The 23,900-nt window shown below is 43.5% G+C and overlaps 1 protein-coding gene across 3 annotated transcripts in view; it reads left to right on the plus strand.

Annotated features, from left to right (window-relative positions):
* SEPTIN9 (septin 9) overlaps positions 1-23,900 on the plus strand; it is a 460,073-nt gene that overhangs the window by 335,873 nt on the left and 100,300 nt on the right. Inside the window, exon 1 of one of the 3 annotated variants that reach the window (XM_030208141.1) lies at positions 3,932-4,037. The exons of the other annotated variants lie outside the window; for them this stretch is intronic. The gene's annotated coding sequence lies outside the window, so the exon portion shown is untranslated. Of the gene's footprint in view, positions 1-3,931; positions 4,038-23,900 lie in introns of those variants that run through there. 3 annotated transcript variants of the gene reach the window in all.

Consider the following 23,900-nt stretch of genomic DNA (forward strand, 5'->3'; position numbering starts at 1 on the left):
TACCCAGTGCAAAATAAGACAGCAGATGTAAATTCTCAAATTGGACATATTCCAAACACTAAAATGAAAATAAAATGATTTTTTTCTACCTTTGTTGTCTGGTGACTTTGTTTTTCTATCCACATTGGTCACAGTCTCTGATTCTGCTGCTCTCACCTTCCAGGGCTTCCTTTCCATTTATTTCTTTACTTTCCTCCTTTCTTCTTCATTTCTTGCCATAAGTAAAAGCTGGGTCCTCCTCCGTGGAATTGACTGGAGGAGGTATAACGTGGATCCAGCTTTTGCCTATTTTCTCCATCCATGTGCAGTTTTTCTCCTCTCTTCCCTTTCCCTCATCTCCATCGATGTGCATCTTCCTCTTTTTTCTTTCCTCTCCTCCATCCATGTCCAGCATTTCTCCTCTCTCTTCCCTCCCCTGTATCCATATAAAGCAATAATTCTCTCTCCCCTCTCCTCCATCCAAGTCCAGCATTTCTCCTCTCTCCCCGCCAACCCCTCCATCCATCCAAGTCCAGCAATTCTCCTCTATTTCCTGCTTTCCTCTCGATCGATCCATTTCCAGCATTTCTCCTCTCTCCCCTGCCCTCCCCTCCCATCCATGTCCAGCGATTCTCCTCTGTCCCCTGCCCTCTCCTCCCATCCATGTCCAGCGATTCTCCTCTCTCCCCTGCCCTCCACCCCATGTCCAGCAATTCTCTCTTCCCTGCCCTCCCCTCTCATCCATGTCCAACGATTCTTCTTCCCCCAGCCCATCCTCCTTCTCCACTGCCTGCCAGCCAGTGAAGCGATAAAGAAAGGCTGGCAGCGTCGGAGCTTCCTTCTGCGAGTCCCGCCTACTTTGTTTCAACTTCCTGTTTCTGCATAGGCAGGACTCACAGAGGGAAGTTCCGATGCTGCCAGCCTCTCTCAACTGCTGCACCGTTCACGCTGCCGAGTCCTTAAAAAAGTAAGGGGAGTGAATGGAAGGGTGCAGGACTCGCCAGGGAAAAAAAGGTGCCGGTATACCATACCGGCAGAAAAAAAGCCCTTTAAGTACATAAGTATTGCCATACTGGGACAGACCAAAGGTCTATCAAGCCCAGCATCCTGTTTCCAACAGTGGCCAATCCAGGTCACAAATACCTGCCAAGATCCCAAAAAGTACAAAACATTTTATGCTGCTTATCCTAGAAATAAACAGTGGATTTTCCCCAAGTCCATTTTAATAATGGTCTATGAACTTTTCCTTTAGGAAGCCGAGCAATCCTTTTTTAAACCCTGCTATGCTAACCACCTTTACCACATTCTCTGGCAACGAATTCCAGAGTTGAATTACATGTTGAGTGAAGAAATATTTCTCCGATTCGTTTTAAATTAACTACTTTGTAACTTCATTGAATGCCTCCTAGTCCTAGTATTTTTGGAAAGAGTAAACAGACACTTCACGTCTACCCTTTCCACTCTACTCAATATTTTATAGACCTCTATCATATCTCCCCTCAACCGTCTTTTCTCCAAGTTGAAGAGCCCTAGCCACTTTAGCTTTTCCTCATAGGGAAGTTGTCCCATCCCCTCTATCATTTACGTCACCCTTCTCTGCACCTTTTCTAATATCTTTTTTGAGATGCGGTGACCAGAAAACACAATATTCGAGGTGCAGTCGCACCATGGAGAGATCCAAAGGCATTATAATGTCCTCATTTTTGCTTCCATTCCTTTCCTAATAATACCTAACATTAATATAATACCTAATAATTTTGTTTGATTTCTAATAATGCCTAACATTCTATTTGCTTTCTTAGCTGCCGCAGCACACCAAGTGGAAAGTTTCAATGTATCATCAACGACGACACCTAGACACCTGTTCCAATCTGGGGATGACAAAGGTACTATTAACCAGCCCAATCTTGCCCCATCTGGGCCTCCAAGCCCATTTCCTCCCTCCAGTTTCATTCACATTCCCACCTCCCATTGGTGACTTGTGATAGCCAATACCTGCTCTACTGCTACAGCTACTGTGAACCTCAGGATTTTAGCTATGCTCTAAACAAAAGGTGATGAATGCAGGGTCTAGATTTCATAATCCTCGAGGGCCACAACCCAGTCAGGTTTTCAAGATTTCTACAATGATTGATTTTCAGTCAAAAAAATGTACAGCGCCCACCTGACTTTTGTTTCTTTTTTGCTGTAATGAGCCTGGGACTGTGGTGTAAAGAGAACATTGTCCGGTTACACTTACAGGCAGGTGACTTTGACCTTAGCAGAAAAGGCTCGTGATGCTTGAGCCATGGTTGCCATTAGTGCCCAGCTTGCGTAAATCTTTACTGAAGACAAGTAAGGGAGTGATAAGGAGAGTAGATGACATACATTGGAAGACTAGATAGTCCATATGGTCTTTATCTGCCTACAGTTTTCTCTGTTTTAATGTACAACTTCTATTATATACAACTAGATCTCATGCATATTCATAGTTAAAATCTTTAAAACCCAACTGGATTGTGTCCCTCGAGGACCATGGTTGCCCACCCTGGCATAGTCCTAGGTTCACAAAAGCCACAATAACAAAGATACCAAGTTATCCAAGTCCAATCCACGACCACTTGAACTTCAGGAAATCACTAAACACCTACCTCTTCAAAAAGGCCTACCCCAATGACCCCAGGTAACCCTCTTCACCTACCAACACAGCATGACTATGATCGAACAGGACATCATGCAATCTTCATCCATTCCGACCCTCCACTTATACCTCATACGATCACAATACAACTTTGTATTTGTTATCCACCGACTGGGCAAACGCCTTTGACGGTACTATGTAAGCCACATTGAGCCTGCGAATGGGTGGGAAAATGTGGGGTACAAATGCAACAAATAAATAAAGCTCAAGGTGGTTTACAGCACAGAGTAGCTAGCATTACTATTTCATAGCTCCTCACCCTCTCCTGTGGAGATTGGGAAGAAGCCCAACCCCAGGAAACAAAAGTAGTTTCCATTGCAGCCTGGAGCTTAAGAATAAAACAAACAACAAAAAGACAGAATATCACCATCAATAACTTATTATTACAAATATGAAAAAGAAGGTTCTGCCTTTGAAAACTTGTCAAAAAATATATTGTTATTCCAGTAAAGAAAGGTATCACCGTATTTTCCTTTCTTTTGTTTTATTTCTGACATTTTGTTTCTTAAACAGAAGCAGGAAATATCGTGATATCCCTTCAAAATAAATCAATACGTTTAGGAAAAGAAAGCCAGCGAGGTACTTGGGTAGACGCTGAACCTTTTATAAACCAAAGGGATTTTTTTTTTTGGAGGGAGGGGGAAGGCGTCTTTCATTTTGTTTATTTTTCTCATTTTATTTATTCGTTCATGTTTCTTATCTTTGCTGTCTGGAGATACCAGGCCAGTTTTCTTTTAACCAGTTTTACGTCCTCTCTTGCTGGATGATAATACATTTCTTTGTTTTTTTGTTTATCTGGGGGATTAAGCCAGACCATACCAGTTTCCTGTCTGTGGCTCCCTGCTAAGCAAACCTAATTAAATGTAATTCAATTATTAGGTTCGAGGGGCGGAAGTGTAGCCTTTCGCTCCCGTGCATCCTTTACAATTCAGTTTTACATGCAAGAAATTTGTAGATTGTGTTTGCAAAAGTTGACAGAAGCTGTGGACATGGAAAACAGTCACCCCCTAGATAGATGTTTCTTCTGTTTTAACAAAGGCAAGCACAAACCAGTGATCAAACATTGCTGACCGTGGTGATTTTTTTTTTTTTTGCAGGAGAGAAATAAGCCCCTCTCTCTATATCCTGCTCGCCGGTGCTTCTTGCACCATGCGCTCCTCGTTATCTTTGGAAAAGCTGCTCCCTGCAAGCAGCCCGCCCACCTCTCCTACCCAGCGGGCCTCGCTTTATTCACCGAGCCACAAAGCCCCTTTGATCATTGAGGGAACACTTGATACCACGTGAGCTGCCGGTGGGTGGGGTTTATCTCTTTCCCCTCTCCTGTTACACACGCTCTGGATACTGCACAGTCACACAGACAGTTGTTTTAGCTGTTTCGGTGAGTCTTTTCTCCTCCCTTTTGTTCTTCCATGTGATTCCAGTTGCTAATCTGTGCGGTGTGGATGGATTTGGGGGGGACGCGTTGAGGTCTGCCTTCCAGCTGTTGGAGAATGTCTTGCGATTTGTCGGTTCTGCGTGTGGGACAGTAGTGTTGTGTGGGTGGGGGTAGTAGATGATTAGGTAGCTTTCCGGGTTCAGTATATCTAGGGCTTGGTGCTTCTCTCCAGGCAACGTGCTGAAAGCCCCGTATGCCGGTCTGACTAATTGCATAGTCCAGGAGACAGAGGCAGGAAGGAGAGAACTTTTAACTTACTGCTCTGAGCCTTTCTTTCCAATGAATGAGTCTCCAGGAAACGCTTGGGTTTGTTAATGTGTACAGCGCTGCGTACGCCTACTACCGCTATAGAAATGATTAAAGCCCACCTCTTCAATGCTGCGTTCGGCACCTAACCCTTACCGTTCAGTGAATCCAGACTGCCCCAATTTGACTGCTCCTATCGGACTGACCGTTCACTGTTAGATTGTAAGCTCTTTGAGCAGGGACTGTCTCTTTGTTAAATTGTACAGCGCTGCGTACAATGTTTAGTAGTAGTTTGAATGGGGAATATTGCTAGGTTGTGATACTTTGGTGAAAGACTGCCTTCTCGCCAACTAAAACCTTATGCATGACCTGTGCGGTCTTATCTGAGTGGTCGCAATTCATTACTACATTTCCATGTATAGGTAGCGGAAAGGCCCCCACCAATATTTTGCCCAAGTATGCAATTTGGTTGGGCGCAGGGCTGGCGACCCCCCTCCCCCACTGCCTCAGGTTTGTTGTCTTTCCTTTTAAAGGTATCGTAGGCTATAAGGACTATAGTTTTTTCATGTAAGGTTGTTAGTACTGCACTAGTTTTAAGTCTCTTATCTGAAGAGCAGGCTCGACCCTTGAGCTCATGCCATCCCAACACCTTTAAGTCTTGCACTGGCAGGCAGTGTAGATTCTATGCACGTGGTCTGAGGGGGTGTGTTCATATTTAAGCGTGTGTTGCGTATGGGGGGGGGGGGGGCGATTTTTTTTTTTTAGTATACTAATTTTTATTCTCATCTTGCTTTGTGATTGGAAGAACTATACACATCCGTTTTGATAAGTTCTTCCAACTCCTTAAGAATATGTGATTGAGAACAGGAAATGTAGCTTTTTAGTGCTCTCTGGTAAGCATTTTAGGAATTTTCGAGGACAGCTGTTGGCAACTTTCAAGGCAATTTCTTTTCCAGGCAGAAAACTCTTGCCCAGTGACTTCAGTTTCTCCTAGCAGGAGGATAAGAGCGAGTGCTGGTGCCTCAGGTCACATTTACTTTTGCCACTAAGGCTCTTACTAGTGTTTTAACCGGCCAGCAGTATGGTATTCTGTTAGGTTCATTGAGTGACTTCTGTGCCTGGGGGGTCGATGCTCAAATGTTCATTCCAAAGCCCACAGTGCAGACCCCTATAGCCCAATGACAGCACAGAAAAATAGTTAACCAATGCGCAAAGCTGATTACAATACAATCTTGATTATCCAGCCTTCACTGATTTGACCATCTGGCATATCCAACAGACCCCCAGTGATATCACATGGTTTCTCTTCATTTTCTGAATTTGGGACCCTACTTTTATCACCATTGTGAGCCAGGATCCTGCTTCTACTGTCTGTCTCTGCATTGAGGGGTTACCATTGTTTCCATTATCTGCCAACTGGTTGGTCCCATTTAGGTCGGATAATCGAGACTTTACTGTATATTTAAATCTTGTGCATGTTGAAATCATACCATGAAAGCAAAAGTAGGGGGAGTTATGTGCCTGGCACATGCACGCAAGGGTTTTGCGATAAGAAAGGCTCTTGTATGTATGTCCAGATGAAACTGGACATGGGGGGGTGTGGCGCACACATGGACGCTGTTCAGCGCTTTAGTTATTTGCATTTTAAGGCTCGTATTTAAGTGCAGATAAAAGGTGCCAATTTGACCTTTCACTTTTGGTTCTGTTTGGGTTCATGCACATTTTTGTTTCTCACTGTCTGTGCTTAAAATTTGCATGGGCTTCCTTTCCCTTAAGGAAGAGGACAAAACCCATACTTTAATGTGCCAAATTGTTGTGATCAAATTAATAAATGATAAACAAGAAATCTTCTCCTGAGAACTTGTCACCCCTTAGCTGGCGGTAAGTTTTCAGCATTAAGGCCAGAATTTGCTTCTACGCTCTTATCTGAGCATTGGGAGGGAATGCTGACTGATCTCATTGACATCCCATTTGAATGCATTTAAATACAATTTTGCAGCAGGTCCGATCTTAGGCAGTGGCGACAGGGGTGGTCGCAGATGGCCCCGCGGCACTTCCTCCCGTGATCTGACTCTTTGTCTCCCCTCCCCCGAGCCGCAGGGTGCCCTCCCAGCACCTACCTGAATCCATCCTGGTGGTCTAGTGGAGTCTTTGGGGCGGGAAAGATCCCAAGTCCTTCCTACCCACTGCTGGCGCGGATCCCTCTGTTGCCGCATCACTCTTCAAAAATGGCTGCCAAGACTTCTGGTGGCGGCCTTGTGAGACTTCTGAAGTCGTGCGAGGCCGCCAGTGGAAGTCTCGGGGCTAGGGGGGTATCCCTACCGAACTGGTCTGCACAGGGCCCTGCAATTGCTAAGACCAGCCCTGATTTGCAGCTATCTTTGGTTAGCACAGTAATAGTCATGCTAGAGCCCTCTGAACATTCTGTACACAATAACGTGCATGCTAGTCAGGCGCTCACTGCCTTTAACACTGGCGTTAGCTTTGCAGCAAAGGTCCCCAGATGGGAGAAGAGGAGGTATTGCACCTCTCCTGTTGGCCCAGCTTGGAGGGGGGGGGGGGGGTTGAGAGATGGACTGGAGGGGAGTTGGGACTCTTAAAGGGAAAGGGGATTGACTGATTGCAGGTGTGGGTTTGGGAATGTGTTGTGTATGAGCAAAAGATCATTAGTGCCTGGGGTGTTTGACTGAAAGGGTTGGGGAGAAAGGGATATGAGGATTGGGTGGATGGGGAGTAGATGATAGGGGAGGAGGGGCAGTTCCTTTCTGCCTTCCCATAATCTGAATGTACTCTCCACAATTAATGGCTCTCTCTTGTTCAGCACCTATTTCACTCTTCTCCACCCCCCCCCCCCCCCTTCCTTGCTCACTCTCCTTCCCTTATACCAGGTCCTCTCTTGCTCTGTTTCCTGTCTCTTGCCATCAGTAATCTACTCTTTCTCTCCTCTCATCATCCTGAGATCTCCTTCTTATGCCAATAGGAGACCCTTTTTCCCAGTAAAGAAAAATGTATTTAACACACAAAGGTAGGTAAAAAAAAATCTGATATAAAATCTTGCATTATTTACTATGCTAACATTGCAAATTTATGCAAATATACCACAGAATTACCAGGATTTCTAACTCTTGCTGCAGAATCTAGCATTGAGCTGTTGTAGGAAACTGGGTGATGTGCTCATATCCCTTCACATGTGACTCTTATCTTGTCACATGGCATTCAGTAGATCATATGTTTAAGACTCCTGATTTTCAGGGAGAAAACACGATAGAACTCTAACATAATAATAATAATCCCACCCATAGGAAGATTTCAGGCTCAATGAAATTACATGGAAATACTTTTAAAACAAATAGGAGGAAATATATTTTTCACTCAGTTCTGAAATTCGCTGCCAGACGGTGTGGTAACAGCGGTTAGCGTCTCGCATCTGGGTTTAAAAAGGTTTGGACAAGCTGCTGGACAAAAAGTCCATAGTCTGTTATTGAGATGGACATGGGGTAAGTCAGTGCTTGTCCCGAGATTGGTAGCATGTAATGTTTCTACTAACTGGGGTTGTGCCAGGTACTTGTGACCTGGATTGACCACTGTTGGAAGCAGGATACTGGGCTAGATGGACCATTGGTCTGACCCACTATGGCTATTCTTATGTTAGGTTGGATATAACTTCTTAATAGAGATAAGGCAAAAAAAAAAAAAAAGGTTTTCTCATTCTTGTTCCGATTGTGATATATCCACATGTCCTCTCCCACTCTAGACACAGCAGAAAAATAGCACCAAGAAGGCAGGCAGGCAGGCATACGAGATCTCAATGCATACAAAGTTTAAATTATGGGGAATTAACGCTTTCCCCTTTTGGCCCTCTGTTTTATCCTGCAAATTTGGACTTTCAACTTGTCGTGTGCCTTTACTTCTAAAGGAAGGTCCAGAGAAGGCTGCTTTTGGAATAATTTTCAGATAGGTTTCATTTAGCTGCTGGGCAACAGTGAATTGTATTTTGTATTCAGAATCATACCTCTTGTTCCTTATCTGTTTGTGTTGACTTTCTTCAGTAGTTTGGAGGACATGACTGGAAAACTGCAGCCCTGCTGATTACACATGCAGGCCCATAGCTTCTAACCCTGAATTTATGAATAGTTTTTCTGTAATGGGCAGGTTCTCTGCTCGGCACCGAGACACAGCAGTAGTACTTGCCAGCAGTGTTCTGCAATGTTACAACGTAATTTAAGTTGTAACTGCTGTAGATTTATAAATGTAACTTATTTATGCAGGTACACGCTAGTGGCTGCTTATCCAGAATTTTGTATGAAGATCTAAAATCCTTTACATCTTTCTGTATATGTATAAAAATGAGGGGTGCTTGGCTGGACTCAAACCTGATGTCAATCTAGCTCTGCCACCAGGCTAGAACTGGATTGAACAAAAAAAAAAGAGAAGGAAAAAGCATGTAGAGTATAATTCATGGACATTTTTCCATTCCTTTTGCATGTGTGTACCTATGTTTCTGACCTAAAAGGGGAGAAGGTTGAAATGGTTTGCAAAGAATAATAAAAAGAAACCAGTGTGATAATATATTAGACCACTGGATGTCGCTGTTAACAGGTTTCAAAGGATGGATTTTATAGTTCATCCTCAGGGTGTCACTGTTTTGCTACAATAGGTATCCACCACCACATAGTGACGGAGTAAACTACATGATCCAGGCACTAGGTGTTAACATTCATACCAACCATTAAAGCTGTATCATTCAGTCATTGGTTTCTGAGGAGAATTTCAAAAACACATCAATAAGGTCCTGCCCAGTTGGGATAGTGTTGTGGCTGAATTTTTTTTTTTTTTTTTTTTTTGGGGGGGGGGGGGGGGGTGAGTAGAGAAAAGGGGAGAGATAGTGGAAACAGTAGTTAACACACAGATTTTTATGTTTGTAGAAGCTGGAGTTGCTTATCCCATAATGCATGGTGTCATGTGTATGTTTAATGTTGTTGCTCATTGTACACACACACACATGCAGTCACAATGTCTGTGTTTGGGGGGGGGTGTTCTATAAATGGCACACATAAAATCTGTGCTTGAGTGCGAGTCTAGAAAGGATGTGCACCTTTTCATAGAATTACACTTAACATCAATTCCCAGGCCTAACTTTGGGAGCTAGACTTACGCCTGCTGAAACCTGATGTAAAAAGAAGCATAACCTTTGGCATGCCCCCTTTTGAGTTACATGCTATTAGTGAGGCATCATGTCGTATAGCGTGTAGCCAGGTGCACAGGCAGATTTTAATGGGTGCCAATTAATGTTGGTAACTGTCGTCACCACTCAACCATTGATGTAAACTGGCTCATTAGCATGCCCAAATGTTGGCGTGCAGATCTAGATGCCATATATAGAATCTGGTGGAATGTGTTACCGATGAATTACTTACAAGTCCCCTTGTTTCTGACACGCATCCTTATAGTAGTAATACTACTGTTCGACAGCGCAGCACTAGACTCAAATATGTAAAATATGCATTGCCTGAAAGGCTGTGCTTAACACGAGACTACCTCTACTTCAGGAAGCAGGTGAAAGCTTGGCTCTTCAACCAAGCCTTTAATGGAAGAAGTAACTAACTTGTTAGTCTCACTCACACACACAAGGATTGACTCGGACTGCACATACTGCAGCGGGACATGTTTATCCACTCCTACCCTAGCTGAGATAATATTTAACCATCTCTCTGATCTCATGTGCAACTTTCTTCAAATCAGTCACCTTACTTTCAAATTTCTTCAAAAAGGCGGTAAATAAATCTTAATAAAGACAATCACTGCAAGACAGCTTCCCTCTCTATTAACAGGCTGTGTCTCTCAAACTCTGAAACCCGCCTACAAAATCTTATTTGCCTTAAAGAGATACAGGTAGGAGAAACCATGTATGATGGTGCCACCACTGTGTCATTGTAGGAAGTACTTCAATAGCCTGTAGAGTAGAATTGCTGTAATCTGTTTGAAGCACAGGAAATGTCACTAGTTAAAGAGAGGCTAGTTTATCACATTTAACTATTTTTGTAGTCGTTTGAGCTTACAGTGATTTTCGCATTCAGAATATTTTCACTGGAATCTAATTCTGTCCTTTGTGTTTGGAACAGAGGCGGCTGTCTATGCTGGATAAGCTCCGCCATACAGTCAACATGGATAAAAGGCTTGAACAGGATCCTTCCTGATTCTCTTAATCGAGAAACAGCCGGCTGCCTTGCTTTACGCTTAAGGTCCCATCTCCATTGAACTGTCCAAATGATTTGCAGGTGCAGTGAGAACAGAAGCCTTTTTATAGTGATCTTGCTCACATTTGATCATTTATACCAAAAAAGCAGACAAGATTTAAAAAAAAAAAACAAAAAAAAAAGGCTTGACCTGGTTGATTCTCTTTCTGCAGTTTTGACTTGGTTACATATAGTAACATAGTAAATGATGACAGAAAAAGACCTGTACGGTCCATCCAGTCTGCCCAACAAGATAAACTCATTTTACATGGTGTGTGATACTTTATATGTATACCCAAGTTTGGTTTGTCCTTGCCATTCTCGGGGCTCAGACCGTAGAAGTCTGCCCAGCACAACGTCAAAGCCCCTTTGATCTTTCACATTTTGCCTGTTGGCGCTATTTGGGAGTCCCTCAAGGTTCAGTTTTCACCCCTATATCTTGGCCCCCTTGCTTACCGTCATACAGTCACAGGGCTGCATTCTCTGTTACACAGATATCCAGATAATTTTCCAAGTCTCTTCTTGCTGCACCTCTATTGATAGTCTTAACTTTTGTTCTCACCTAGTGTCCCAATGGCTGAATGGCAATCTTCTTAACACCTCCAAATGTGAGAATTTTTGTTCCCAATCCCTACACTGCCCAGCTCTCTACACCCAAAATTGAAGACAAACCAAATTCCCTTTAAGGAATCTATTAAAATCCTTGACTTTATCTTCAGTTCCAAGCTGTCAGGTTGATGCTGTTCTCTGTTACTTGTTATTTGCCTACCTTTGAACCCATGCGGTAAAATTCCTCCCCCCTTCCCCCCCCCCCCCCCCCCCCCCAGGGGTCTTGTATCAATTCTTCTCCTTGGTCTTATCATACTTAGATTACTTTTCCTTCTGTGCCGGCTTAACCTCTCACAGTATTAAAACGATTGCAGCTCATACAATGCACGGCTGTTAAACTTCTCCATAATGTTTATCGTTTTGACAATTACCCCACTACTCCACTGTGAACACTGGCTTCCCGTTTCTTTCAGATCAAATTCAAACTTCTGACTTTTTGGTTTGTAAAGGCCGTTTGGCTTCTGCTCTGGAAGTACCTTAACTCTCTCTGTATTCTCTTTGCTCCTCTGTCTGGTTTGGTATTCCTTCCCCCAGAACAACTCTTCCTTTCCCTAGACATAACCCGTGAAACAGCCTTCTGTTATGTAGGCCCTAAACTCTGTAATTCACTATAATCCCACATCGGACCCTCCTTTCTTAAATTTTAAACTTAAGACACATCTTTTTCAGGAAGCTTTCACTTCTGTTGACTAAACTCTGCTCTTTTGATCTTCTTCCCATTTTTCCTATTTTATTGTTGTGAACCAATTTAAAGTTTTTGTAGGCCTAAAGCAATATATTAAAAAAATAAAATACCTGGCTTTTCCACCTTTACTTTGACTCGCATTTCTAAGATGCCCCCTCCTTGTCTTCCTGTCCATGACCTTACCCCCGTTTCCTTCCCATCCCTTTTTTTGTAGCCTGCTTGTCGGAAATGTTCATTTCTTACACTTTTATTGTCATCCGGTTAGCAACATATTTGGCAGTATATTAAGTACAGTATTTTCAGTGTACATACAGGACATCATGATACGTAGGTCAGGGCGCAACTAACTTTATCTGGTGTCTTTAGATTTTCCCTAATGAATATGCATGAGAGAACTTAATGCAGTGGAGCTTGGAGGCAATATATACAAATCTCTCATGCATATTCAGTTTGTATATTCTGAAAACCTGATTGGTGCTCTGCAGGATATATTTGAGAAGCACTGGTATAGCCTCCCCAGTCTAAACTGAACTGCAGTGATTTTTGCTGCATACTTTGCCAACAAAATTAAGTCTCCACCAGGATTTACAGGCAATCCCACCCAGTGCCCAACCAGTCAGCCAGAGGTGCACAAACTCACCCCCTCCTAACAGAGACAGATGGAACACTTTTAACCTAATGACAGAGAGCCTTGACAAACTCCTAAGAGACCTTCGACCAACTACCTGCTCCCTCGATCCCTGCCCATCAAAGATAGTGCAGCAGGCAAGTATGGGCCTTATAGAAGGCGCCACAAAAATTGTGAACACCTCTCTTTTTCTAATGGGCAACTACCAACAGCATTAAAAAGGGCAGTGGTTCACCCTCTGAAGAAAAACAACCTTGATCAGGACAAACTTGAAAGTTACAGGCCAGTATCCAACATCCCGTTTCTAGGGAAACTCGTAGAACAAGCAGTCTGTGTTCAACTTAATGAATGGCTAGAAAAGAGTAACTGGCTAGATCCATGTCAATCTGGATTCAGACCCGGTTATGGAACAGAAACAGTCCCCATATCCCTGCTAGATGTTCTTCACAGAACCCAAGACAAGGGATTTGCCTCGATGTTAGTACTGCTAGATTTCTCAGCAGCTTTTGACACTGTGGATCATGATATCTTGCTAGCACGAATGACCGAAACAGGTATCAATGGTACAGTACTTGCCTGGTTCAGGTCCTATCTGACAGGCAACAATGCATAATGTTTGGCAACAACTCATCACCACCATGGACACTGACCTGTGGGGTACCACAAGGATCGATACTGTCACCTATTCTGTTCAGTATCTACCTCAAGCCACTAGCTGAGCTGATTTCGGTCAATGGACACTCAGTTCTACATCTATGTGGATGATGTGCAGCTACTCATACCTATTGAACCTGAGTTACCTACAGCCTTGAATAAACTGATTATTTATTGTTCACTTATATCCCACATTTTCCCACTCATGCAGGCACAATGTGGCTTACAAACATTAAATAAAATACAGAATAGGAAAACTTAGATGCTTCTCCCCCTGCATACTCCTTGTATATTCTTCTAACAGGGCGAACTAGCAGGGTAGGAGCCAGGGAGGGTGCATCAAGCAGCGGTATAAAGTGAGGAGTAGGTCTTGGCAAAGAAGTAGGTCTTCAACAACTTCTTGAAGAGGGCGTGGTCCGCTTGAGTTTTAAGGTGTTGCGGGAGAGAATTCCAGTGCTTAGGACTCCAATAGCGGAAAGATGAGGCAAAGATCCTCTTGTACTTGACACCCTTACAGTTTGGGAAGTGAAGGTGGAGGAAGGAACGAGCAGCAGGGTTGGCATTCCTAGGCGGGAGGTCGATCAAGGGGTGCATATACTCCGGGGCAAACCCATAGATAATTTTATGGGTCAAGGAACAGAGTTTAAAGGCAATGCGCTCCTGAACAGGCAGCCAGTGTAATTTGAACCGTAAGGGTTCGGCATGTGCAAAGCGTTGCTCTCTCAGGATGAGTCTCGCAGCAGTGTTCTGAACTGTTTGGAACTTTTTCAACAGAGAGGCCTGGCAGCCCGCGTAAATTCCGCTGCAATAGTCCAAGTGGGAGAGGACAAGCCAGTGGACAAGTGTGCAGAACAAATCTCTAGGAAGGAAGTATCTGATACGCCGAAGCCTCCACATGGTGTGAAACATTTTTTGGGTGACCAAGTGCACATGATTGTCCAGTTGGAGGTGTGTGTCCAGTTGCACTCCTAAAAGCCGCAGGCTTGTGGCAATCGGAAGGACAGAGCCCAATACTGGGAGCACCGTGTCAGTTACTGGAGTGTGGATGGATGTGAGGATGAGACACTGTGTTTTGTCCTTGTTTAATTTGAAACGCAAGACCTGAGCCCAATGTTCTAAGGTGGAGAAGCAGGCATCAATGAGGTGAACAATTTCTGACACGGTGGTGCGAAAGGGAATGTAGACTGTAATATCGTCGGCATAGATGAAAGGGTTAAGGTCCAGTTTTGCGAGAGCAGCAGCTAAAGGCATCAACATAATAATGAATAAGGCTGGTAAAAGTGGGGAGCCCTGCGGAACCCCACAGGAGGCCTTCCACGGATCAGAAGTAACCGAGTTCACTGAGACCTGGTAAGTTCTTGTTGATAAAAAGCCCGCGAACCAGTGTAAGACAGGATCTCTTATACCAAAAGAGTCCAGCAGATGTAGCAAGATTTCATGGTCCACCATATCGAAGGCACTAGACATGTCAAATTGAAGCAGTAACACCTTCCGACCAATGGATAGCTCTTGCTTAAAGTTAGATAAGAGGGTGACCAGGACGGTGCTATATTGAGCTCGGAAACCAGACTGAGAGGGGTGTAGGATATCGAAGGCAGTCAGGAAGTCGTTGAGCTGGACGTTGACCATACTCTCCATTAACTTGGTAACTAGGGGAATCGAAGCCACTGGGCGATAGTTAGAGACGACATCTGGTTTAATCTTTAGTTTCTTCGGAACAGGGGTGAGAAGGATATTACCATGGCCTGGCGGGAAAGATCCAGCACTTAACATGAAGTTGAGGTAAGTAGTCAGATCTTCAACAAAACACTTCGGTGCAGCTTTCAGGAGATGAGTCAGACAAACATCCAATCTACAGGGTTTGTTGGAGAACTTAAGTAAAGCAGCGGTTACCTTGTCAAGTGATTACTTGTCTAACATCAAGAATGGGTTAAACACAATAAACTTTGCCTGAACCCAAGTAAAACCAAGCTTCTCTGGGTCCCTAACAAAAGTGGATACATACCTGACATCAAAATCCCTTTTGGGAAGTATGAACGCCCCCTCAAATCAGGAACCTTGGAATACAGTTAGATTCAACACTTACTCTGATTCTCCAAATCCAAGCAACCTTCAAGAGCTGCTTCTACTATTTGCGACAGCTACGCTGCCTCTCTCCTTACATAGAGAAGGTAAATCTTATCCCAGTTGTGCATGCCATGGTAACATCAAGACTGGATTACTGCAATGCACTATACAATGGACTGACTACAAAGGGCCTGCACCAGCTCCTGTTGATTCAGAATGCAGCAGCAAGACTCATAGAAGGTTGCAAGCGACGTGATCACATCACACCATTTTTGCAAAAACTTCATTGGCTACCAGTACAATACAGGCCCTGAAAGGAAATGACCCCGAGTATCCGAAGAATAGGATGATCCTCCACACACCGCCAAGGTCACTAAGGTCCTCCCAGGGACTTTTGCTAACTACACCCTCTCCAAAAGACATTACACGATGTGATATCCGCAAGTGAGCCTTCTCTGGAGTAGCCCCCACACTGTGGAATGCATTGCCTGAAAGGATCCTCTTAATACAAGACTATCTGTACTTCAGGAAGCAGGTGAAAGCTTGGCTCTTCAACCAAGCCTTTAATGGAAGAAGTAACTAACTTGTTAGTCTCACTCACACACACACAAGGATTGACTCGGGCTGCACATACTGCAGCGGGACATGTTTATCCACTCGTCCATGTGCAACTTTCTTCAAATCAGTCACCTTACTTTCAAATTCTTCCTACTTTCTTACTGATATATGTTACAACTTTGCCTTACCCTTCACTACCAATTATAATGTTCTATTACGTATTGTGTTGTCATTGCAAGTAGTGTACCATGCCATATTTTGTATTGTTGAATATTTTTACTGCTGTAATTGCCTATTGCTCATGTTTGATCTATTCTTACTGTACACCGCCTTGAGTGAATTCCTTCAAAAAGTCGGTAAATAAATCCTAATAGGTAATTTTCCAGATATATACTCAGGAAATCTAGACTACCCAGCTTGACATTTCGTCCTTTAGATTGTAAGCTCCTTTGAGCAGGGACTGTCCTTTTTTTGTTAAACTGTACAGCGCTGCGTAACCTTAGTAGCGCTTTAGAAATGTTAAGTAGTAGTAGTATATACACCTTGAGATCCAACCTGTACCAATGGTGTAGAAGGTTTGTTACTCTGAATCTCCCATTCTAGTGACAGACTGATATTATTAAATTCTGAACTCCTAAATTTGCCCTCAAGCTTACAATGCACCTAAATATTTGGCCCATCATTTTGCTTGCCTCAGTTTAGAAGCCTAATTTAGGCACCTATGGCCTAATTCTGTAAAAAGTGCTAAAAATTACATGTGTAAATTGGGTGTGTGCACAACTTCATTATACAATTTAATAGTTTGTTAATTAGTGCAATTATTGCTCCTAATTAGAATTCAAATGTACACATGTGAATTTTAAGTGTGAGTCAAAAAAGGGGGTGTAGAAATAGGATGGTCATGGGTGGATCGGGGGATACCCGTAATTATAGAATAAGGTGAGATCCTCGCCTAATTAGGTGCCAGCATTTGTACCACGTTTCCACTGGTGTAAATGGCTACACTTTAAATGTAGTCAGAGTTCCCGGGTGTAAGCATTATTTTATAAACCACACCTAAGTTTAGTCATGCATCCTGTTTCCAACAGTGGCCCCATCTAGGTTACAAGTACCTGGCAAGATCCCAAAACAGTACAATACATTTTAAGCTGCTTATCCTATATATAAGCAGTAGATTTTCCCCAGGTCCATTCTAATAATGGCTAATGGACTTATAGGAAGCTAGCCAAACCTTTTTTTTTAAACCCCGCTAAGCCAACTGCTTTTATTACATTCACTGGTAATGAATTCCAGAGTTTAATTACATGTTGAGTGAAGACTTATTTTCTCTGATTTAATTTTAAATTTACTACGTTGTAACTTCATTGCATGCCTCCTAGTATTTTTGGAAAGAGAATAGTGGAGCTTTTTTTTAAATTTTTGTGTGTATATATATGTATAGGCAGCACGTTCTTAACTTTGGCCCTGCCCTAAAATCTGCCCCTGTTGTTGCCCACTTTTTAAGCTTCTAAAAAAGCCTAGTGAAACTAGGAGCATAAGTTCTGGAACTCGGCCCTAGCAAATATTCATAAAGGCTAATTCAGGAGCCTAAGTCAAAGCTGGGAGCATGAACTCGTTAAAAACTGACTCCAAAATTTACTTATCTCAAAGCTGTGCGGGTTATTCTAAAGGAAAAACGTATCCTGTGGTGCTGTTTTGTATATTTCATCCTGTGTGTATTGTGGGGGTGGTTTTACTGAGCAATAAAATTGCCTAAACATTAAACAGGAAACTGGTGGGTATTATAGTTTATGTAGTGTGTGTGCTTTTCTTTTCTTTTTTTTTTTTGTTGTTGTTGTGACAAAAGAAAACGGTAGCAGCCGCAACAACTTAGTTAAGAATTCTTCTTAGGCAGAGAATTTGTTTACACTGGGGAAATGATCAATTGAATGTGGGCACTGTGTTCGTTGTATTTAATCTAGAAATAAAATGCCTTTTAAAAATTATTTTAAAGGTATGTGTTTAGAAGGAACTGGACATTCTTTTTTTGGGTTTCTTTGGCCTCTGTTGGGGGCAGGATAATGGGATGGATGGACCATTGGTCTGACCCAGTGTGGCTATTCATATGTTCTTATCTTTCTTGGCTTTTGTAAAATGATTTGGTGCTTTATAGTGCAGACAACTGTATCCCCTCAAAATCACAAATCCTGCTTGCCTTGGCTGTAAACTGACTTGATTCTAGGGCAGAGGTAGGCAATTCCAGTCCTCCAGAGCCGCAGGTCAGGTTTTCAGGATACCACAATGAATATGCAGGAGATAGATTTGCAAGCACTGCCTCCTTGGTATGCAAATTTATCTCCTGCATATTCATTGTGGATATCCTGAAAACCTGACCTGCGGCTCTCGAGGACCGGAGTTGCCTACCCCTGTTCTAGGGCAATAGCCTTTAACACACTTTTGCAACTTCCAGGCAGCCTGCAGAATAGAGGAGGTGAGAGGGTGAGTCTAGAGTTGGACTCCCTAATCCAAACCCTCTTCTGTTGCTCCTGTCCTAGCCCATTCCCCCCCCCCTCCCCCAGCTTCACAGTTCCACCTTTTGTCTACAAATTGCTTTTATGGAAAAATGGCATTTGATAAGGTATCTGGATAGTTCCAGGGATCAAAATGTGGGCAATAGGATTTTGTACACAATTGAAGGTGACATGATGGGACAGACCCAAAAGCCCCTCAACCAGGAAAGAGGGGCGTCACCCAGAGGGGGCTTGAGGATTCTTCATGCTGGAAAGCAGTGGCGTTCCTAGGGTGGCTGACACCCGGGGCGGATCGCCGATGCGCCCCCCCCACCCCCGGTGAAAGGACACTTCCCCCCCCCCCTCCCCCGGCAAAAGGACACACTTCCCTCAGCGAAAGGACACCCCCCGGGTGCATTTTTACCTGCTGGGGGGGGGGGGGGTGCCGCGCGCCTGTCTGCTTTGCTCGTTCTATGCTCCCTCTGCCCCGGAACAGGAAGTAACCTGTTCCGGGGCAGAGGGAGCACGGAACAGGTGCGCGGCGTGCACCCAGGGCCGACCGCCCCCACCACCCCCCCCCCCCCCCCTTGGTACGCCACCGCTGGAAAGAAGGATATCCACAAAACCAAATCCTGAGAGTGAAACACTTGAGATAACAGAAAAATTCCCAACTGTGAGATGAAAGTAACAAGTGCAAGTAGAAATATTTGGCCAAATTTATTCAGTTAAATAAACCACATTTCAAAGTTTCTGTAATTCTAACAGGAAGAAAGAAAAGTGAGATCAAGAGGCATTGAAGGGACCACCGAGAAAACCCAGCCATACACAGCACCGTAGTAAGAAGGAATTTTCTTATGGCAACCAGTATCTCCTGAGCAATCTGAAAGTCTCCAGATTCCCATCCACTGACATGGGTAGAGACTTAAATAACCAGTTCTCGTAGCATTATATGAAAAAATATTGTGATTTCCTTAAGTATAACCCAGGATAATACATACATGGCTTGTTAGGTCATACACGTAATGCAGATTAGTAACCTAAAATTTGCTAATCCTTGTTAATTGCCCATATAATGAGTGATACCCTTCAGCACTACCTATTTTGCCAGAAGTTGCATAAAATGATATAGGCCAGACATGCGAAAGTCAGTCAATGGCTGACCTCTTAGGTCTTCACACACTTTTGAGGAAAACATTTTCTGCCCAAAACCAGTTTGTACCTTTATCATTGGTCTATACTATATGCCAGGTATTTTACATAAGACACATCCCGGCTATTTACATAACCTCTGTGTGACCCTCTCATTTCATTTTGTGCAGACCCTCTTCTGCATGCTTGACATGACCTTCAGTGTGTATCACTGAGTACTTGCTTCTGTTCTCCTCCACACTTCTTTACTTTTACTGACTGTACAATTCATAATAGCAGAAAACATAGGCTTATGATTTCCTTCAAGCATCAGGCTTGACATCCAGGGTGCCTGGTTCAAATCCCACTGCTGCTCTTTGTAATATTCTGCAAGTCACTTAACCCCTGCCTCAGGTACACAAATTAGTGTTTGAGCCCTCCAGGAACCTGAATTGTAAAATCACATTCAGCTATTACTGAAAAAAGGTGTAAACAAAATCCGGAACTGGGTTCGATTCCCACTGCAGCTGCTTGTGACTCTAGGCAAGTCACTTAACCCTCCATTGCCCCAGGTGGGTCAAATAAGTACCCGAATATGCTATGTAAATTGCTTTGAATGTAGTTGCAAAAACCACAGAAAGGTGGTATATCAAGTCCCATTCTTTCCACCTCCTCTTTCCCCCCCCCCCCCAAAAAAAACCCCATAAATAAATTGATTAATAGTACTCCTGGATTCTCAACTGATAAGCAATCGGTAATCCACTGTTCTCCAAATTAGTTGGTTTAGGAATTTTACTGGATATAATCCATACCCAATAACGGAAGCAGTAGCGAAGAAAATTTTCTACAGGGTTAATAAACAGGTTTACAAGTACAATTGTATGCTAAATGCATTTTTATATTCTCCTTCAGGAAAATGCATGCTTACTGATAATTGTTTTATAAAGTCGTAAATGAAATTGAAATCAAAGCTGTCATTTACAGTCACATAGATGGCATAATTAGACTTCTTAAAATTGGGTTGGGGTTTTGAGTGTTTTTGTAAAAATGTTGCCCCAGGATGTTCTATGGTTTTACTCAAGTGCTGAGGCTCCTGCTGAGTGAATACTTCAGAGCATGTTTGCTTAGAAAGGCCTTGTGAACATTTGCATATCAGGAAATCAGGCTATAAATTCAGGAGCAAGGCCTGAAGTTAGCTTTTTCTAAGGACTTCGCAGCTACGCTTATCTCTCTTTCTGATGTGCTTGTGTGCAGAAACTGGAAATTTGCATCTGTTAACACTTTATTCAGTCCTATAAAACCTGCAACTTTGGGCCCTGTTTACTAAGGTGCGTTAGCATTTTTAACACGCTTACAATTAGCACTCATGTTAACCATGTTCCGCCTATAAGTGTGTACATGGTTAAGGCACGTTAAAGATGCTAACGCGGCTTAGTAAACAGGGCCCTTTGTTTTTATTTTGCTGTGAAATAAATTAAAAATATCGATGATGCTCTAATAAAATGTCTTTCCCATCTTCTTTACAACATACAATCTATTTTTACTGGGGGTACCTTGGCAGCACCTTTATGTCTATCTCTGGGTAATATTTTAGTAGTTGATAAAAACAATGAAATAAACTTGGTTCTAGAGACATGTTTTATGTTTTCCATCTTGGTAATGAGCCTTATTTCCAGTCTAATAGTGATTTTTATTATGACATTTTGCTTGAGATGTCCTCATATTAATAATATTCTTTTATCATTATTGTGCAATAAAATTTTCAATACTGCCCGAATGCATGTGATTATGGCAGTTTACAAAGTACAATAAAAATTATATAGGAAGGGACGCCATATTAATATTAACATAGTAAGTTAGTAAATGACGGCAGATAAAGACCTGTACGGTCCATCCAATCTGCCCAACAAAATAAACTCATTGTACATGGTATGCGATACTTACCTACAAATGCACTCAGTCTGCAGCCCCTCATTACCTCTCTACCCTCATCTCCCCTTACGTTCCTGCCCGAAACCTCCGCTCACAGGACAAATCCCTCCTCTCAGTACCCTTCTCCACCACCGCCAATTCCAGGCTTCGCCCATTCTGCCTCGCCTCACCCAATGCTTGGAATAAACTTCCTGAGCCCTTACGCCAAGCCCCCTCCCTACCCATCTTCAAATCCTTACTCAAAGCCCACCTCATCAATATTGCTTTCGGCACCTAACCTTTATACCTTTCAGGAAATCTAGACTGCCCATTTTGATGACCCCCTACTTGTCTGACTGTACATTTTATCCTTTAGATTGTAAGCTCTTTGAGCAGGGACTGTCCTTTTATGTTAAATTGTACAGCGCTGCGTAACCCTAGTAGCGCTTTAGAAATGTCAAATAGTAGTAGTAGTAGTTTATATGTATACCTGAGCTGTCCTTGCCTTTCTCAGGGCACAGACCGTAAAAGTCTGCCCAGCACTGTTCTTGTACAAAGTTCTGAAGCTAACGTCAAAGCCCCTTAAAATTTACACTCCAGCCCATCCATATCTCTTCAGTCACAATTTTGCTTCCTGGGTAGACCTATAACACTCAAACCAGAGACCACACTTCTCTCTAATATTAACCCCAACAACAGACAAATACTTATACCCCACACTCAGTCCTCCCTCATACCTGAAACATCAGATGTTCCAAATGTGGTAGTATCTGGAACTTCTTTTGTCATGGTATTTTGAACGGGTGCTCAAGGTAGGCTTCTCTGTATGGAGCCACTGCTGTGATAAGCTCACAGAGAATAGATAAGTCTGTTGTTTTCAGTTCTGTAGATGGAATTGGGATTGAGGATTGTTTAATGCTGAGCATGATTTAAGTGGATCTTTCAGTTCAGTGCTACATCTGTCAATGTACATATGTGTCTCTGTGGCACTTTCCATTTTGGGAATGAAGGAAGATACAAATGGCGTCTTGCTTTTTTAAATACATTTTTTTTTCTATCGGAAACCAGTTGGAGATATCTTGACTCACTACTCTTTAGTAATGGTTACTAGTCTTGTCTATAGATACCACCAAATGATTTCATGCTCAGGGTTTCTACAGATTCCCCAGAGCATTCAGGGTCCAGAGTGTAGTTGGGCTATGATAGGATAGAGGTACTGCCAATTTTTGCCCCCCAAAAAATTAAAAATTGGACTTGCAGGAGGCAGTTCTTGAGTTGCATCTAGACTAGTGTTCAAGATGTCTACTGCAAATGTGTATGAGAGAGATTTGAAGATAATGGAAGCAGTTTAAGCTAGAAGAATGGTCTAAGGTTTGGCAATTAAAATTCAATGCGAAGAAATGCAAAGTGATGCACTTAGGAAGTAGAAATCCACGGGAGACGTATGTGTTAGGCGGGGGAGAGTCTGATAGGTACGGACGGAGAGAGGGATCTTGGGGTGATAGTATCTGAGGATTTGAAGGCGACGAAACAGTGTGACAAGGCGGTGGCCGTAGCTAGAAGGTTGTTAGGCTGTATAAAGAGAGGTGTGACCAGCAGAAGAAAGGGGGTGTTGATGCCCCTGTATAAGTCGTTGGTGAGGCCCCACCTGGAGTATTGTGTTCAGTTTTGGAGGCCGTATCTTGTTAAGGATGTAAAAAGAATTGAAGCGGTGCAAAGAAAAGCTACGAAAATGGTATGGGATTTGCGTTACAAGACGTATGAGGAGAGACTTGCTGAACTAAACATGTATACTCTGGAGGAAAGGAGAAACAGGGGTGATATGATACAGATGTTCAAATATTTGAAAGGTATTAATCCGCAAACGAACCTTTTCCGGAGATGGGAAGGTGGTAGAACGAGAGGACATGAAATGAGATTGAAGGGGGGCAGACTCAAGAAAAATGTCAGGAAGTATTTTTTCACGGAGAGAGTAGTGGATGCTTGGAATGCCCTCCCGCGGGAGGTGGTGGAAATGAAAACGGTAACGGAATTCAAACATGCGTGGGATAAGCATAAAGGAATCCTGTGCCGAAGGAATGGATCCTCAGGAGCTTAGTCAAGATCGGGAGGCGGGGCTGGTGGTTGGGAGGCGGGGATAGGGCTGGGCAGACTTATACTGTCTGTGCCAGAGCCGGTGGTTGGGAGGCGGGGCTGGTGGTTGGGAGGCGGGGATAGGGCTGGGCAGACTTATACGGTCTGTGCCAGAGCTGGTGGTTGGGAGGCGGGGATAGGGCTGGGCAGACTTATACGGTCTGTGCCAGAGCCGGTGGTTGGGAGGCAGGGCTGGTGGTTGGGAGGCGGGGATAGTGCTGGACAGACTTATACGGTCTGTGCCTGTGCCAGAGCCGGTGGTTGGGAGGTGGGGCTGGAGGTTGGGAGGTGGGGATAGTGCTGGACAGACTTGTACGGTCTGTGCCAGAGCCGGTGGTTGGGAGGCAGGGCTGGTGGTGGGGAGGTGAGGATAGTGCTGGGCAGACTTATATGGTCTGTGCCTGTGCCAGAGCCGGTGGTTGGGAGGTGGGGATAGTGCGGGGCAGACTTATACGGTCTGTG

The sequence above is a fragment of the Microcaecilia unicolor genome, chromosome 6, assembly GCF_901765095.1.
Source record: "Microcaecilia unicolor chromosome 6, aMicUni1.1, whole genome shotgun sequence".
NCBI classification, from domain to species: Eukaryota; Metazoa; Chordata; class Amphibia; order Gymnophiona; family Siphonopidae; genus Microcaecilia; species Microcaecilia unicolor.